Below are 14,923 nucleotides of genomic sequence, written 5' to 3' on the forward strand. Positions count from 1 at the left end.
CAGAGCTACATCTCCAAGTGCCCATTGGACCCTACCACTTCCAAATCAGCATGTCCAAGGCAGAATTTATTATCATCACTCAAAATGTGCTTCTTTCCATATTTGTCAATGATACTATCAATTTGTCCAGTCCCTAGCATTTGAAACCTCCATGCTATTTTTGAGTTTTCATTGCCTCCCATGTTCAACCAGTTACCGAGTCCTATGGAATCTTTTTTTTTCAATATATCTCATAGCTTTCAAGAAATTAAGTAAATATTTATTAAATGCCTAACATATATTGATAACCACGTAGGAAATATGGCATTTAATTAAGGCTTAGCTGCAGCCTTCCCAGAACCTGAAGACTATTTGCTCCCTCCTTTCTATTAGTTAAATTATTAGTTTTATTTTTAGCTGTATTCGTTTTTGACGCTTTTTGGATTGGGTCTCCAGACACTTTTCTCTTCTAGTTACTATTGATAGGATAGCTGCTTTTCCTATAATTTTAATACAGAAAGGGCTTGTCTTTTTGTGAGATGTTCCTCAAGATTCTGCCTTTGTTCTTTAAACAAGAGGTGGATTTCTGACTTGAGGACAGTGGCAGAATAGTGGTATTTATGATAGTGGGAGAGGGGACCCTCAAGGACTAGGTTTCCTCAGTAGCAAACCCCACAACTCCTCAACAACATTTGACAAAATGAGTAGTTTTATTATTTTTGTTAGGTAGAGGTCCACATTTTCCTTGCTGGGACTATTGCAATAGCTTCCTAATGGAATCTATTTTCAAATTAAGCTTTGCACAGAGTTCTGAGCATGTCACCTCTGCTTAAAGATCATCAATGGTTCTCTAATACCTATTAATAAAGACCAAACTGCTCAGCTTGACATTCAGGGCCTTTCACAATCTAATGCTTCCATGCCTGTCTACCTTTACCTCACCTGTCCTTCGTACATTTCGGACTAATTTAAGCAGTGCATTAAGTGCAGTACTATAAAGATGCTGTATTGTTTTATTAGCATAATAACCTTGGGAGAGAAGTGGAGTTAGTGCATGTATTACTATTCTCATTTTTCATAAGAGACTCACAGAGTTTGTAATTTGTCTAAGGCCTCATGACAGTTAAGGGTCAAAACTGGGGAGTCAAATCAAAGTCTCCTCTCTTTGCTACACTAACATCTCACTGTTTTCCAGTCTCTTGTGATTTTTTTCACTTTTTTCCATGTGGCCAAAATGTTCTCCCTCCCTCTTGACATCCTGCTCAGTTTTCAGGGGTTGCCCAAATTCTTTGTCCTGCAAGAAGCCTTCCATTGTTCACTCAGTTTAAAACCATCTTTCCTTCTTCAGACTTTACACAGCATTTTGTCATGCTTTTATCTTATTCTGCATTATGGTATTGTATCATTAACGTATATTTGCAAGTACGCTGTATCTAAAGGTATGCTGGTTCTTACAGGCTTGAGGGAGCCTGTTGTTAAATGTTTAGTGTGAATATTATATGTCAGAAATGAGCAAATGCTATCAATCAGAGCTTGATTTATTGTTATATTGATTGTCTAGACATAATAAGGTAATAGAGAAAGTGTTAATAATGCAGATTACAGTTAAACATGTTCCTTGTTATATTTTCTTTTTCAGAGAGTCAGTTTTCAAATATCCCTGTTACCAGAATACTTCTGGTTCCAGTTACCTGGAAACTTTCATGAGAGGAAAGACCACCTCTTTCCCAGTGCCTGGCACAGTCCATTATATATTTTGAAGCAGATCTATAACATGATTGGAAAATAAACTCCCAGTGAGGAAAGTCCCTTTACCAATGCAGGTGGGAGCCTACTTTAAATGTATAGTTTTATACAGTAGCTTGGATTACTGAGAGGCTAAGTGACTTACTCATGGCTAATGTGCATTAGAGAGAAGACATAAACCTGGGTGTTACTGATTTTGAGGATGATTTGATCTCTGCTATGCAATGTTGCTGCTCACTTTATATATAGTAAAGGCTTAATAAATAGCTGCTGAATGAATTAATGAGTGGAATGAAAAAACTAATCTATGACAACAGCATGAATTCCTTAGTCCAGACATTTTATTATGGGTTTAAGTCAAATTGGGACCCTGAGCTGTGCATGGCTGTTGCAAAGATAGAATTGAATACCAGAAAGTAGGGAACTTGTTATTAAACTGTGGAAAGGGCTGGAGAAAGAGTCTGATGTATTTTAAACTTGATGAGTCCACTTCCTGGAACAGAAGATAGAACACAGTATGAAAGTAATTGCCTGAACAAAAATCTCTCCAGTGTGTGTCTATACTTTTGGGGAAAGTGGGAGTTAAATTCCTGCACCAAAAGTCCATAATGGCATCTTCAAACTGATCATAAAGTGAGCTGTGAAAGGTCCTTAAATGGGAAAGAGATAGAAAGGGAGAAAAAAGCCTGTAGAATCTATGCCTGGAATTATCTAGGATGCTAAGATTTAGACCTAAAAGATATTTTAGATATATCTCGTCCAACCCCTTCCTTTTACAGATGAGGAAACTGAGGTCTAGAGAACTCTAATTGAACCCAAATCTCCTGAATCTGACTCCATTGTTTTTATCTGCCTTGGCCTGTGTTGGGTGAAAAATATCCGTCACCAACTTTGGAATAAATGACCTCAAAAATCCCTTCTGACGCTATAATTCCATGTCTATTTTTTTTTAAACCAAAACAATTATATTTTACCTCATGATATCTGGATATATTCTTGGTTCCAACTGAAAATTTTGAAATACATTAAGAGAAATAACAGGAAAAAGACAAAGGACATTCAGAATTGTTTTTGTTGATGCCTATAAGATGATAAAGATGCCAAAATGCTTTTGTCTTAACAAGAATAAAATCACCAGGCCTTTAAGGTATAATTCTTTGAATATCCTATTTATCCAAATTAATGTTAAAAAATAAAGAACTTCTTGTAGGTGTGTCTACTCTGACTCTCTTAGGATTAAGACAGACAATTATAAAGATATGCTCACATTAAATGACTTTCACTTGATTGCCCACTTATTTTTTACAAGGTGCTCATTTCATTTCATAAAGATTTACCAACCAGCTTCTTAACCATCTGGGTTCTAAAATTTCCATGTTCCTTTCTGTACTTCAATATATATGACTAGCCTCACCATATCAATAATTATTGGCATTTGGCATACAGCATGCATTACAATGGGTAAAATTTTTAGGTTTTATTTTTCACATAGTTCAAAGCAAATTCTACTGGGAAGAGTAAATATCCTTTCAGGGAAAATAGTTTCATTAATGATCATTATTTTGTTTTCATGCATTGTACTTTTTCCCTCCTATTTCTAACCCAGATACTGGACTCTCATCAGGTACCATATAGCAAGTCTACCTATATATTTTTCCTAGCCTTAACCATCCTTTTTCACAACACGAATGCCCAGATGTATAATGTTCACAATTGAATCTGTAGAGTAGAAGCATGACTTTCTTGTGTGATGACACAGGATGAGCTCAGGTTCCTTCTACCCAATGGGATGTTTCAGAAACATATGCATAATACAATCCAGCAAAGAGTAATCACGCACATGGCATACTAACAAACTATTTCTTAAAACTCCTACTTAAGATAGTAAAAAAATTCCCAGGGTTGAAAGCAAGAATACTGCATAATGACTGTCAGATATATCTGACTTACACAGAGATTTTGACCCTAAAGGCAAGTGATGGCAGACTCATGGAGAAATCCCCAAAGGGCTCAGCAATAGAACTCTAGAGTTTTTTAGTATGCAGGTAGGTGAACAACTTGTACAGCTCATCCATCAGTTGTATATCTTGGACAGACAACACAACTAAACAATCAGTTGAGTGCAGAATTAACCAAGGAGGAGGAGAGAGCAGGTTAAATTGACTTTGGGAAATTACAAAGCTTGTTTAGTGACTTTAAACTTTTCCATGAAACAGAGGCTCATGTCTTGGTACAAATATTCTGCCAGCATTGTTGGATGGCTGCAAGTCATAAAACACTACACTCTCCAAAGAATAAAATATTAAAATCACATTGAGGACAATAGTCTGAGGTACATGGTGAATGTGGATGGGCTTCAACATATAACAAATAAGGAAGTTCAAAGAATAATCAGAATAAAGGATGTCATCAGGAAAATTTCTGAACAAAAAAGTAAATGGGCAAGTCATGTGGCAAGACTGAAGGATTACCATACCATATGTGTCTTTGCCATACCAACGGAAATCAACAAAGGCTCCTAGTATGGTGGTTAATCAGCCTGTGGTGAATTAGTGAAATAGCCATATAGGATGGTCAGCCACTGATGAGTTGTGAGGGAACAATCATATTGATGAGAACACAGAAAGTAAATGTGTCAAATGCTTACTATGTACTGAGCTATATGCTAAGCAGTGGGAATATAATAGAAACAAACCAACAAAAATAGTCTGTATACTCAAGGAGCCCACAGGCTGCTGGGGAAAAAGAACACATAAAAAGGAGGTGAAAACAGTGGGCCTGGAGTTGTTGATAGTGGGCACAAGCCATAAAAGTACAGAGGGTTAGGAGCAGAGCAGGGTTAGAAGTGAGCATGACTGGCCTTTGTATTTCCTCAAATGGAAATTTGGGGCAGAAACTTATCAATCAGAAGAAGAGCCTGCAGGGATAGAGGCATGTCCAGTGTGAGAAAGTAGCTGAAATGGAAGTGTAAAATCACAAATTCATTTGCATATTTTGGTTAGGTAATCTTCAAATGATATCAGCTCTAGCCTGCGATAAGGTTCAAATTTATTAACAATTTTCATTTAAAAAATCTGGTGTGAGCTGTGAACTCTTCCACCCAGTGTGTACTTGCCTCCCCCCCAGGCTCCAGGTGTGGCACCACCTCCTCTCTATCTTATGGGTTTAAACTTGCCTCTTCAAAATTCACCATGGATGATGATATTGCTACCCCATTGTTGACAATGGCTCTGGAATTTGCAAAGCTGGCTTTGTAGGAGATGATGCCCCTTGGGCTATCTTCCCTTCCTTCGTTGGGTACCCCAGACATCAGGGTGTGATGGTGGATATGGGCCAGAAAGACAGCTACATGGGGGATGAGGTCCAGTGCAAGAGGTATTCTGACCCTAAAGTACCCCACTGAACATGGTATTGTCACCAACTGGGATGACATAGAGAAGATCTGGCATCATACTTTCTATAATGAGTTCCATGTGGCCCCTGAAAAGCACCCTGTGCTGCTCATAGAAGCCACCCTGAACCCTAAAGCCAACGGAGAAAACATGACTCAGATTATGTTTGAGACCTTCTATACCCCAGCTATGTATGTTGCCATGCAGGCTGTGCAGTCCCTTGGTTGTATCACTGGTATTATGATGGACTCTGATGATGGTGTGACCCACATTGTGCCCATCTGTGAAGTTTATGCCCTTCCCCACGCCGTCCTCCATCTGGATCTGTCTGGCCATAATCTGATGGACTACCTCATGAAGATCCTGACCGAGAGAGGGTACAGTCTCATTACTGTAGATGAGAGGAAAATCATGTGAGACATCAAGGAGAAGCTGTGTTATGTTGCCCTAGACTTTGAGCCGGAGATGGCCACTGCTGCATCTAACTCCTCTCTGAAAAAGAGCTATGATAGTCAGGTTATTACCACTGGCAACAAGAGATTATGAAGCCCAGAAGCTCTCTTCCAACTATCTTTCTTAGGTATGGAATCCTGTGGAATCCACCAAATCAACTTGATTTTGAAGTGTGATGTTGACATCAATAAGGATTTGTATGCCAATACTGTATTGTCTCGTGGTACCACCATGTACCCAGGTATTGCTGACAGCATGCAGGAGATTACAGGCCTAGCTCCCAGCATAATGAAAATCAAGATCATTGTCCCACCTGAGTGCAAATACTCTGTCTGGATTGCAGGCTCCATCCTGGATTCTCTTTCTGCCTTCTAGCTGATGTAGATCAACAAGCAGGAGTATGAAGAATCTGGGACCTCCATTGTCCACTGCAAATGCTTCTAAATGGACTGCTTATGTTTATTTCAGTTGTTTTCTCAAAGGGTGTGAAACTATAATTGCCCCCCAAAAGAGATGACATTGGTATGACTTTATCTTTTTTTTTTTTTGTGCTTGACTCAGGATTTAAAAACTGGGACAGTGAAGGTGATGAGCACTGTAAGTTTGTTGGAGGCAAACTCCCCAAAGTTCTACAGTGCATCTTCAGGGCTCTGACTGTACATTTTTTAATTGTCATTCCAAATATTGTATAATGAATTATTATAGAGAGTTATTTGCTTCTGTGAAGGCTGTCCCCTGCTAGAGAAAGGAGATATATAACAAAAATCCAGACAGGGAGGCAGGGAGTGGGGAAAGTACTAATATTGCTTTACATGTAAATTATGTAATCCTTTAAAAAAACTTTTTGTATCTTCCACCATAATACTTGTACCTTTTTAAAAAAAATTGTCAAATCCATAATGAATGGCCCCCTAAATTTCCTGCTTGCCTCCAAGATAGATGTGAATGAAGACTTTACAGTCTCCCTTTGAGTTTTATGAGATTGGTGTCAGTACTTGGGGAAGGGAGAAGCTTTATCTGTACACTGACTTAAGACCAGTTCAAATAAAAGTGCACACATTAAAGAAAAAAAATCCAAAACTGGTGCACTCAAATCTCAAACAATGTAAACACTTTAGAATTTCAAGTTGGAAAGGTCAACTTTTACCTGAAACTTGACTCCCCTCTCCATCTTTCCTGACATATAGTCATCCAACATGTATTTGCATATGGCTACAAAACCCGTTTCCAAATCACTCTGCCCCACTTTCAGATAGCTCTTATTAGCACAGTAGGGAAGCCAACAGAGAAAATCTTTAGGGATAGGAAGGAAACATAGGATCATAGGATTTTAAAGGTAACTAAGTTCAACCTGTATAATTTATAGGTGAGGAAATTGAGGACAAGAAAACTTAGTTATATCCAAGGTCACACAAGTATTAAGTTTAAGATAGTTCCTCTGACCTGTTTCCTTTCCAGTATACTGTGCTGACCCAGTATACTCAGGGCTTTCATTGTATCAACATGAAGTCTTCTGTTCCACTCCATTTTGGGGAAATGTCCTTGAGGGTTTATAATGAGATTCCATAAGGGTCACATGTTCCTTGTACCCATTGCTAAATGCCTCTGGCTATGGGGACAGTTAGCACCTTAAAGGTGATGATTCTGTGCCTTTGGCTTCTGTGGAAACAAAACTGCTTTAATTTGACACTCTAACTTTTAGAATGTTCGAATGTACTCCAGGTTTCAACCAAAAGTATTCTCAAAGTGACTGGAAAGTTGGATTTCATGCTAAGATCTTAGGATCATGTATATAGATATAGAATTAGAAGGATATCAGATCTTATGCCCACATCTCCTAAATGAAGAAACTGAGGTCCAGTGAAGCTAATTAAATGCTCCAAGGTCACACAGGCAGCAATTTGCAAGCCAGTATTTGCCGATCAAGCTCCAGGCTACCTTTCGGTCTTATTTCACATTATTCTTCGTCGTGCACACTGTTTCCTATCTATATTGGTTTACTTGTTCCTCCCTAAACATGATGTTCCATCTCCATTTTCAATGTCTTTTCATAGCCTGGATTAAATTTCTAAAGTGCCATCCCTTCTTATCATCCCCTCTTAAAATATTTAGCTTGTTGTTTTTCATTTATATTTTATTTTTGTTCCAATGAATAAAAATTGCTTTTCTCTCTCATAACAATCTTGATTCTCACTGACAAAAAGCAAGAAAGAAAAAAGAATCAAAACCCTCATTTCAAATACATATAGATGAGCAAAATAAATTCTTATATTGGCCATGTCCAAAAATGTGTGTCTCATTCTATATATTTGCTATACCATCTTCCAATGAAGAAGTGGTCAGTATTCTCTGTCAACTGGTTGTTCCTTGTACTGATTAGAGTTCTTCAGTTTTTCAATTTTTTTCCTTTTCAAAAACTTACAAAATTCTATTTTCTGGAATTATGGCTGCTCCTTGTACTGATTAGCATTCTTAAGTCTTTCCATTTTTTTCTTTTCAAAAAATACAGTATTACATTGTAGTATAAATTGTTCTCCAAGTCAATCTTATTTCTCTCTGCATCAGTCCATACAAATTTTTCCAGGTTTCTCTGAAACCACATCTTTCTTAATTTATTTAACTTTTTATTAATTAATTTATTTTTAGTTTTCAACATTCACTTCTATAAGATTTTGAATTTTAAATTTTCTTCCCCTCCCTCTCCTCCCCAAGATAGTATGCAGTCTGGTATAGGATCTACATATACATTCATATTAAACATATTTTCAATGTTGTAAAGAAGAATTAGGACAAATGGAAGGAACCATGAGAAAGAAGAAACAAAACAAAACAACAACAAAAAAGAGAGCAAATAGTATGCTTCAGTCTGCATTTAGACTCAATAGTTCTTTCTCTGGGTGTGATGGCGTTTTCCATCATGAGTCTTTGGGAGTTATCTGCTCACTTAACTCAGCATTACTTCATGTAAATCTTTCCAGGTTTTTCTGAAATCCGTCGGCTCATTATTTCTTATAGCACGATAGCCTTCCATGACATTCATATACCACAACTTGTTCAGCCATTCCCCAATTAATGAGTATTCCCTCAATTTCCAATTTGTGGCCAGCACAAAAAGAGCTGCCATAAATATTTTTGTACACGTGGGTATTTTTCTCATTTATATTATCTCTTTAGGATGTAGACCTAGAGGTGGTATTTTTGGGTCAAAGGGCATGCACAGTTTTATAGCCCTTTGGCCACAGTTCCAAATTGCTCTCCAAAATGGCTGGATCAGTTCACAACTGCAACAACAATGCATTAATGTTCCATTTTTTTCCCACATCGTCTCCAGCATTTATCACTTTCCTGTTTGGTCATGTTGGCCAATCTGATAGGTGTGTTTTGGTATCTCAGAGTTGTTTTGATTTACATTTCTCTAATCAATAGTGATTTAAAGCATTTTTTCATATGATTACAGATAGCTTTAATTTCTTCATCTAAAAACTGCCTGTTCATATCCTTTGACCATTATCAATTGGGAATGACTTGTATTCTTATAAATTTGACCCAGTTCTCTATATATTTTACAAAAGGGTCCTTTATCAGAGACACTGTCTATAATCTTTCTTAATCTCCTATAGCACAATAATATTCCTTTACATTCATATACCATAATTAATTTAGTCATTTCCCAGTTGATGGGGGAGGAGAGATTTAGTTTCTAACTCTTTGCAATCATAAAAATAGCTTCTATAAATATTTTTGTGTATCTAGGACCTTCTATTTCTTTACCTATTTGTGACACCACTGGGTCAAAGGTTATGTATGCACTGTTTAGTAAATTTGGGGACATAGTTCCAAATCACTTTCCAGAATGGCTGTAACAATTCACAGCTCTACCAGCAGTGAATCAATGTGCCTTTTATCTTACAATCCCTTTAACATTTGTGATTTTTGTGACCATTTAAAATTTGATAGACATGAGGCAAAATGTCAGAGTTGCTTTAATTTACATTTCTCTAATTATTAGTGACATGGATTTTTTTTTCTCATGTGACTAAAGATAGCTTGGGTTTTTTCCCTTGAGAACTGCTTATTCATAATCTTTGACTATTTATCACCTGGGGAATATCTTTAGTTTTCTTTAAGGCTCCACTTAGGCATCATCTTTTGCATAAAGCCTTTCTTGATCTTTGAAATCTTTACCACTCTCCTGTGGCATAATGAGTAGACAGCCAGAAAGTTATGGGTTTGAGTCCTGTCTCTGACCTAAGGCAAGTCGTTTAATCTTTCACTTTTCTAGGCAACTCTTTAAATATATGTATAAAAGAAAATGTGCCAGTCTATATGCAAGTTTCCTCATTTGAGAGTTATTTCATCAATGAAATCCCATATCCAGTTCCAGTTCCAGTTCTTTAGTTTGCTTACACTTTGTTTTCATTTATCTACTCAGTAAGTTACTTGAGGTTCAGAACCTTGTGTCTTTGTATCTCTAGCACATATAGTAGGCACTTAATAAATGATAGTTAAATTTTATTGAATTATGTTGAACCTGGGTCTTTTGACTTCAGATCCAGTCCCTTTTTCACTGCCCTATGCTCTTCTTTTTGTACAAATTTCCAGCTGAAATCTTAGAGAGACAGTCAAAGAGACACTTCTCTGCCTCACATGACCAAATATTGGCTTCATTTTGTCAGTGACTTTTTCTGAGAACTTAAAAAATATTACACTAACTGGCTTTACCCTTCTATGCAATAAAAACCTGTAATCCCCCTGCCTAAGTAGATGTGCTGTCCTTCAAATTTAAGCAAAGACAGGAACTCCTTCCCATAAAGGATCACCCATAATTTTTTAAAGGCAGAGAAAGGTTGTGAATTTGGAGTCTCTGCATTCAAATTCAATTAGATACCAGACTGGGGGAAGCTGTAATTGGAATCTAATCAGATCATCAATATTGTTAAGATCTGTGATCAGTAAGAACAGCCGTGTCAATGAGAGGAATAGAGACAGGGGTTGTTTGCTATTTACTTAGGAGGAAGGTGGTCAAGTTGCAGATACATTTCAATATAGTACCTCTAAGAGTCTTATGGCCATATTGAGAAAACAAAAGAAGCAACAAATATGAGGATATTTTGAAGACAGACAGCTTGGGAGACAAAGAATAAGAATTTAGGTTAATAAATGAATGGTTACATAAGAACTGCGCAGTCCTTCTCTGTGCTAAATAAAGAGACTTGGCACAGTCCCAAAAGACTGGAAACTTCTCGTTAGAAAGTCTGCAAGGGGAGGACTGATAGGTACTTAGGTGCTGATGGAGATTTACGGCCATGGTTTATACACAGGCCTCTGCTTCCAAGAACTATCCAAGCTCTGGAAGCAAAAGGAGTAGTAGCAATTCTGCAGTGTGGGTCACCTAGTAAGACCTTTGCCTTATCTCCTCTGGGTTAAATGGGATTTGTCCTCCTACCTCACATGATCTGATAAGTTAGAAGTCACACTTAACCCTTTTGCAACTAATAGAAGGCCTATCAAATTTAACACCATCTTTTCAGTTTTCTTTGATAGCCCTAAATATTCAATGCCTTTTTCTTTTAAAAAATAAATTCAATTTTCTTTCTTCAGTCATTTCTGAATATCTCCTACCTGCCCCAAGCTTGGAACTAAAACTTTCCTGGTAACAAGATCATAATTCCTGAATCTTATAGATTGAAAACTAAATGGGACCTCAGAGGACATCAGGCCCAAGCAAAACAACAATAACAACAACAATATAATGTTTTACTCCTTTTTCACATTGTCAAACCAGCTATACATTGTCACATTCATGTATTGTTTTATAGTCTATTAAGTACTTTCTTCACAATAACTCTGTGATGTACATAATTAAAGTATTGTTATCGCTATTTTATATGTGATGAAACCAAGATACATAGAAGTAATTTGCCCAATTCCATTTACCTACTAAGTGGCAAACCCAGGATTCAAACAAGTTTCCTGGTTCCAAGTTAGAAAGAAAGGAAATGATCTTTTCTTTATACCATATTGCATTTCTGAGACAGAATGTTCCGCTACAGTGATTATCAATAAAATATTGATGGTGGCAGTGTTTTTCTCAGTATTTATTTGGAATTGAAATGTTCTGGGAATATACTTTAATCATTTAACTGCACCTTTAAGTTGCATCTCTGCTGGTATATCCTTCTGCTTTGAGGGAACACATCTACACACACACACACACACACACACACACACACACACACACACATTTTTGTCCCTTGGTTCAAGGATTGTTGAGAAATCAAAAATGGCAGAGTCAATGAAGGAAGCAAAATCATAGCAAAATGAACACTAAATCCCTTTACTCTTAGTTCAATTATAATTAACACCATAAAATAAGAAAGCATGAGAACAACAGTGATTTCATTTTCAAGTGTGATTTCTCTCTCAGATGAAAAGAATGCATTAAGAGAAACATGGTTAAGAACAGAAAGATAGTAATTCTGAAACTGAGTATTAAGACAGCAAGGTAGTATGGTGGATAGAGGGTCAGGCCTGGAGTAAGGAAGACCTGAGTTCAAAACCAGCCTCAGACATTTACTAGTTGTATAACCCTGGACAAGTCACTTAACACTATTTGCCTCAGTTTATTTATCTGTAAAATGAGATGGAGCAGGAAATGGAAAAAAAACCTCCAACATTTTTGCTAAGAAAACCTCAAATGGGGTCACAAAGAGCAGAACATGGCTGAAATGACTGAACAACAACAATACTTCATTCTAGATATAGGTAGGAGGTGTGTCTACTTCCATAATGTGCTTAACCATTTTGCTGATTCTGATTTCATGAAAAAGTCACACTTGAGAATACCACAGAGAATGTAGTTAATCATGTGCCAGAGACCCTCATGACCCAAGGCATGCTCAAATATATTGGAGGATATTTTTTGTTTCTTCATCTCCACTCAGCAAATTTGATAAAAATCACCACTAAAAAAAATTGAGTGACCTTGGACAAGTCACTTAACTTCGGCCTCAGTTTAATTATCTGTAAAATGGGGATGATAATAGCACTTACTTCCCAGAGTTGTTGTGAAGATTAAATGAGAAATATTTGTAACAAACTTAACAAGGTTCCTGGTACATAGTAAGTGCTACATAAATAGTATTGATTATTATCATTATCGTCATTATTAAATGAGCAACTCTTTACTAAAAACATAAGTAAATCTCTGTTACTTACTGAATCCTCCTGAATACACAGGGTCCTCTTCACTGTAGTTCCACATTGGTTTGGTGTTCCTTTCTGCAAGTGGAGTGGATCTAGAGGTGTAGGTCCCTATGTCATTGCCTGTTTCTCCTTTCAGGTGTCACCAGACATTACTTTCTTCCTTTCTCTCAAAAAGGAAAATCATGTAGTTTCATGGAGGAGGTGACAGTTGAGTTGGAATTTAAACGATGAGTTGTTTAGTCATTTTCAGTTGTGTCTGACTCTTTATGACCCCATTTAGGGTTTTATTGGCAAAGATACTAAAGTGGTTTGCCATTTCCTTCTCCAGCTCATTTTGCAGATGAGGCAACTGAGGCAAATAGGGTTAAGTGACTTGCCCAGGGTCACACAGTTACTAAGTAACTGAGGTCAGATTTGAACTCAGAGAGATGAACCTTCCCATCTCCAGACATGGCCCTCTATCCACTGTGCCACCTAGCTGCCTCAGATGATGAGTAGGAATTCAATATGTGAAGAAGAAGAGGGAGAACAAGCCCAGGTACAGGGGCCAGAGGGAGAAAAGACATATAAGCATGTGAGTGAAGCATACATTGAAGGAGGGCAGAGAATAATGCCATTTGATTGGAATTTAGAATGAGTGAAGGAGAGTAATGTGATCTATGGATGGAAAGGAAGAGTGGTGCCAGATTGGGAAGGGCCTTGAGAGTCATGCTGAAGGGTTTTTATTTTATTCATTGTACTATATAAGAAGCTACTAAAGATTTTTTAACAAAGGAATGACATGAGGACCTCTGAAAAAACAAGCTTATTCTGGTGGCATTGTGCAGGATGGATTGCTGTAGTAAAGTCTTTCAAGAGTGAAAACCCAAAGAAACCTTCTAAAATTGATGGAAATCTTTGGTTTGCAAACTCCACTCCACAGAATCCTAGGCATCAATGAGTCATCTTTGAAAAACCCTCATAAGAAGGTATCATCAGGAAGAGTATTCTCTGTGGAAGTCTGATGACCTCATTACTCCATTACCACAGAAGCTCAGGTTCTTAGGGCATGAAAAATGACTGAAGAAAGCTCCCTTAATCTCAAAAACCCAGAAAAGCATCTAAAACTATTATTACTAATATTTTTATATAAAACTGCAATGCTAGTCTTCTAGGCAACTACTTTTCTGGGCAACCCAGAGTGATGTCACTGAAGAGAAACTGGGGAAGTGACCAGGAAAAATAAATAGTCAATAATAACTTGACCATTTGAATATTAGTTGTTGCTGCTGTGCAAGCAGACAGTGCTAGATGGAGATGTCCACCAAATAAGAAATAGGAACTTGGTACACAGGATGAGAAAGGAAAGAAATAAGCATTCACCTAGTGTTTACTCTGTGCCAGCGTTTGTGCTGAGTGCTTTTATTTATTTTACAAATGTGACATTGGAACCAAACAACAATTTCATGAGTTAGTTGCTATTATTATTCAATTTTACAGTTGGGGAAACTGAGGCAAATAGAGGTTAAATGACCAAGGTTGATATGGTCCTAAAAGAGAGAAAATCATATTTGGCTATTAGGAGCTATTAGGAAGTAGATAGGATCCAGAGAAATATGATGTCTGCCTTGGTGACTACATGGTTACTGGGGAGATCAAGTTAAGGATGCTTAGAAAAATAGATGAAGAAACCTAGCCTCACTGAAGGGTAGAACAGGCCATTAGAACTATGTTACCCACATAAATAATTAGCATTTTTATATATTATTGCCAAAACCCAGAAAGAAGAGATAGAAAGGATAATTCAGGTTCTAAATATGAAGTAGACTGATTGATCACTGGAGCAGATTACGTGCAAAATATACAGAAGTAAATGAACATAGTAACCTAGTGTTTGATAAACCCAAAGATCCAAGCTTTTGGTGTAAGAACTCAGTATTTTACCAAACTGCTGGAAAAACTGGAAAACTTTCTAACAGAAACTAGACAAAGACCAATGTTTCATACATTATGCCAAGATAAGTTCAAAATGGGTACATGATTTAGATATAAATGGTAATGTAAACAAACTAGGGAAGCATGAGAACATACCTTTCAGATATATGGTTAAGGGAAGAGCCTTGAATAAACAAGAGATAGAGAAGATCATTTAAGATAAAATGGAAAAT

At 37.1% G+C, this 14,923-nt stretch overlaps 1 pseudogene; it reads left to right on the top strand.

The window, feature by feature from the left end:
* Positions 1-4,916: 4,916 nt before the first annotated feature.
* On the top strand, positions 4,917-5,945 carry LOC110197613 (actin, cytoplasmic 1 pseudogene; annotated as a pseudogene).
* The last annotated feature ends 8,978 nt before the right edge of the window (positions 5,946-14,923 follow it).

This window comes from Phascolarctos cinereus, unplaced genomic scaffold (assembly GCF_003287225.1).
Source record: "Phascolarctos cinereus isolate Bilbo 61053 unplaced genomic scaffold, phaCin_HiC Scaffold_5;HRSCAF=322, whole genome shotgun sequence".
NCBI lineage: Eukaryota > Metazoa > Chordata > Mammalia > Diprotodontia > Phascolarctidae > Phascolarctos > Phascolarctos cinereus.